This window comes from Tursiops truncatus, unplaced genomic scaffold, assembly GCF_011762595.2.
Source record: "Tursiops truncatus isolate mTurTru1 unplaced genomic scaffold, mTurTru1.mat.Y mat_scaffold_54_arrow_ctg1, whole genome shotgun sequence".
Taxonomy (NCBI): Eukaryota; Metazoa; Chordata; class Mammalia; order Artiodactyla; family Delphinidae; genus Tursiops; species Tursiops truncatus.
The window spans coordinates 36,521-41,085 of record NW_022983341.1 but is presented as its reverse complement, the minus strand read 5'-3'; positions in this window follow the sequence as shown (position 1 = coordinate 41,085).

Here is a 4,565-nt window from a genome sequence, read left to right as displayed (position 1 = left end):
GGCACGCACAGGGGTCCTCCGAGGGAATCAACCAATGGACCTCGACGTTGCTCAGCCGGCCCACAGGTGTCTGGAGGCACTCAGTGACCTTGGAGGGAAAATGATGCACGCCCGTGGGGCCTAGGAGTCCCCGGACGTGTACTTCCTTTAAAGCAAAGTGACTAAGAACTCCTGGAAAGAGCTGCATGCCTCCCTTTCTGCACGGCTACTCAGGGCCTAACCTGGAGGCGAGTTCTCACGTTGAGGTTCCCTTTAGCTCTAGAGCCTGTCATGCGGACCGCCACCGCGGCCACGGAAGCCCTTGGTTTAGAGAGAGCAAACTCATAATTTTCCCCGAAGCATTCTTCCAGGGCTCACTGGCCTGTCGGGAGCCGGGAATGTCAGGGAGCGTCAAGGCAGGCATGAATGCCGCCCTCAAAATGGGAAAGCAGGGCTAGTTCCAGCAGGCCCCCGTTTCCATGGGCACACTCAGCGTATATCCCTGTGGTTTCTAACGAGTCCCAAGAGACACCGGTTACCCTGTGTTTCCTTCCCTGAGTCAACTTATCGAAGTAGGGAGGCCCGCATCCAGCGAACTGTCTCAACCAAGGAACGCCGTAGCTGCTCCTCCGGGCCTGGGGCTGCCTGCAGTGCCAAAGAAGGAACAGGACTTGAATTGCAGTAAGAACCCAAGCCGCCGTCCTCTAGGAGGCACGGTGCCTTCAGTCAGGAGGTCCCGGATGGAATGCGAAGACGAGGGTTACTCTGAGCGCAGCTCCGATTAGGGCAACGCGTAAGACCTCCGCGCCACGTGGGACGTGCCAGAACGGTGTGCGTGAACAATGTGCGAGTGCTGAGGAAACCAAGCTGCTCCAAAAGAGAGGGCAGTGCGTTTCCCTACGCTCGGCGTGCACAGAGGGGCTCTAAAGGGCTACGGGCCTGGATGTTGCTTAGCAGACCCAGGTGCGCCTGGGGTTACTCAGTGTTCCTGCCGGGAACAGGGTGCCCCGGCTAGCCTCCCAGGTGTCCAGAAAGCTGTGCTGCTGTTCAAGGTATGCAGAGCAGAGCCCACCGCCTCCTGGAAACTACAGCACGCCTCCGCTTCTGCACGGCAAATCAGGGCCTTACCTCCAGGCGTGGGTTCATGCTGGATGTGCCGGGAGCCACACAGCATGCTAAGATGCCGACTTTCTCCTCGAGCAGAGTGACTTCAGGTACGAGGGCGGGCCTCGCAGTGTTCCAAGCACAGCGTTCTCTCATGGCAGCTCACACAAGGGCCATGACAGAGTCTTCGTTGGCACTTCGCACTCACAAGCCATGTTGTCCTGAGGGCGTTCGAGGGCTCTGGCGATGTGGCGCTCCTCAGGGAAAGCGCAGTGTGTGGTTGCCCAGCACTCGGCACGCACAGGGGTCCTCCGAGGGAATCAACCAATGGACCTCGACGTTGCTCAGCCGGCCCACAGGTGTCTGGAGGCACTCAGTGACCTTGGAGGGAAAATGATGCACGCCCGTGGGGCCTAGGAGTCCCCGGACGTGTACTTCCTTTAAAGCAAAGCGACTAAGAACTCCTGGAAAGAGCTGCATGCCTCCCTTTCTGCACGGCTACTCAGGGCCTAACCTGGAGGCGAGTTCTCACGTTGAGGTTCCCTTTAGCTCTAGAGCCTGTCATGCGGACCGCCACCGCGGCCACGGAAGCCCCTGGTTTAGAGAGAGCAAACTCATAATTTTCCCCGAAGCATTCTTCCAGGGCTCACTGGCCTGTCGGGAGCCGGGAATGTCAGGGAGCATCAAGGCAGGCATGAATGCCGCCCTCAAAATGGGAAAGCAGGGCTAGTTCCAGCAGGCCCCCGTTTCCATGGGCACACTCAGCGTACATCCCTGTGGTTTCTAACGAGTCCCAAGAGACACCGGTTACCCTGTGTTTCCTTCCCTGAGTCAACATATCGAAGTAGGGAGGCCCGCATGCAGCGAACTGTCTCAACCAAGGAACGCCGTAGCTGCTCCTCTGGGCCTGGGGCTGCCTTCATTGCCAAAGAAGGAACAGGACTTCAATTGCAGTAAGAACCCAAGCCGCCGTCCTCTAGGAGGCACGGTGCCTTCAGTCAGGAGGTCCCGGATGGAATGTGAAGACGAGGGTTACTCTGAGCGCAGCTCCGATTAGGGCAACCCGTAACACCTCCGCGCCATGTGAGATGTTTTAGTACGGTGTGCGTGAACGTGTGCGAGTGCTGAGGAAACCAAGCTGCTCCAAAAGAGAGGGCAGTGCGTTTCCCTACGCTCGGCATGCACAGAGGGGCTCTAAAGGGCTACGGGCCTGGATGTTGCTTAGCAGACCCAGGTGCGCCTGGGGTTACTCAGTGTTCCTGCCGGGAACAGGGTGCCCCGGCTAGCCTCCCAGGTGTCCAGAAAGCTGTGCTGCTGTTCAAGGTATGCAGAGCAGAGGCCACCGCCTTCTGGAAACTGCAGCACGCCTCCGCTTCTGCACGGCAAATCAGGGCCTTACTTCCAGGCGTGGGTTCATGCTGGGTGTGCCGGGAGCCACACAGCATGCTAAGATGCCGACTTTCTCCTCGAGCAGAGTGACTTCAGGTACGAGGGTGGGCCTCGCAGTGTTCCAAGCACAGCGTTCTCTCATGGCAGCTCACACAAGGGCCATGACAGAGTCTTCCTGGGCACTTCACACTCACCAGCCATGTTGTCCTGAGGGCGTTCGAGGGCTCTGGAGATGTAGCGCTCCTCAAGGAACGCGCAGTGTGTGGTTGCCCAGCACTCGGCATGCACAGGGGTCCTCCGAGGGAATCAACCAATGGACCTCGACGTTGCTCAGCCGGCCCACAGGTGTCTGGAGGCACTCAGTGACCTTGGAGGGAAAATGATGCACGCCCGTGGGGCCTAGGAGTCCCCGGACGTGTACTTCCTTTAAAGCAAAGCGACTAAGAACTCCTGGAAAGAGCTGCATGCCTCCCTTTCTGCACGGCTACTCAGGGCCTAACCTGGAGGCGAGTTCTCACTGTTGAGGTTCCCTTTAGCTCTAGAGCCTGTCATGCGGACCGCCACCGCGGCCACGGAAGCCCCTGGTTTAGAGAGAGCAAACTCATAATTTTCCCCGAAGCATTCTTCCAGGGCTCACTGGCCTGTCGGGAGCCGGGAATGTCAGGGAGCATCAAGGCAGGCATGAATGCCGCCCTCAAAATGGGAAAGCAGGGCTAGTTCCAGCAGGCCCCCGTTTCCATGGGCACACTCAGCGTACATCTCTGTGGTTTCTAACGAGTCCCAAGAGACACCGGTTACCCTGTGTTTCCTTCCCTGAGTCAACATATCGAAGTAGGGAGGCCCGCATGCAGCGAACTGTCTCAACCAAGGAACGCCGTAGCTGCTCCTCTGGGCCTGGGGCTGCCTTCATTGCCAAAGAAGGAACAGGACTTCAATTGCAGTAAGAACCCAAGCCGCCGTCCTCTAGGAGGCACGGTGCCTTCAGTCAGGAGGTCCCGGATGGAATGTGAAGACGAGGGTTACTCTGAGCGCAGCTCCGATTAGGGCAACCCGTAACACCTCCGCGCCATGTAAGATGTTTTAGTACGGTGTGCGTGAACGTGTGCGAGTGCTGAGGAAACCAAGCTGCTCCAAAAGAGAGGGCAGTGCGTTTCCCTACGCTCGGCATGCACAGAGGGGCTCTAAAGGGCTACGGGCCTGGATGTTGCTTAGCAGACCCAGGTGCGCCTGGGGTTACTCAGTGTTCCTGCCGGGAACAGGGTGCCCCGGCTAGCCTCCCAGGTGTCCAGAAAGCTGTGCTGCTGTTCAAGGTATGCAGAGCAGAGGCCACCGCCTCCTGGAAACTGCAGCACGCCTCCGCTTCTGCACGGCAAATCAGGGCCTTACTTCCAGGCGTGGGTTCATGCTGGGTGTGCCGGGAGCCACACAGCATGCTAAGATGCCGACTTTCTCCTCGAGCAGAGTGACTTCAGGTACGAGGGCGGGCCTCGCAGTGTTCCAAGCACAGCGTTCTCTCATGGCAGCTCACACAAGGGCCATGACAGAGTCTTCCTGGGCACTTCACACTCACCAGCCATGTTGTCCTGAGGGCGTTCGAGGGCTCTGGAGATGTAGCGCTCCTCAAGGAACGCGCAGTGTGTGGTTGCCCAGCACTCGGCATGCACAGGGGTCCTCCGAGGGAATCAACCAATGGACCTCGACGTTGCTCAGCCGGCCCACAGGTGTCTGGAGGCACTCAGTGACCTTGGAGGGAAAATGATGCACGCCCGTGGGGCCTAGGAGTCCCCGGACGTGTACTTCCTTTAAAGCAAATCGACTAAGAACTCCTGGAAAGAGCTGCATGCCTCCCTTTCTGCACGGCTACTCAGGGCCTAACCTGGAGGCGAGTTCTCATGTTGAGGTTCCCTTTAGCTCTAGAGCCTGTCATGCGGACCGCCACCGCGGCCACGGAAGCCCCTGGTTTAGAGAGAGCAAACTCATAATTTTCCCCGAAGCATTCTTCCAGGGCTCACTGGCCTGTCGGGAGCCGGGAATGTCAGGGAGCGTCAAGGCAGGCATGAATGCCGCCCTCAAAATGGGAAAGCAGGGCTAGT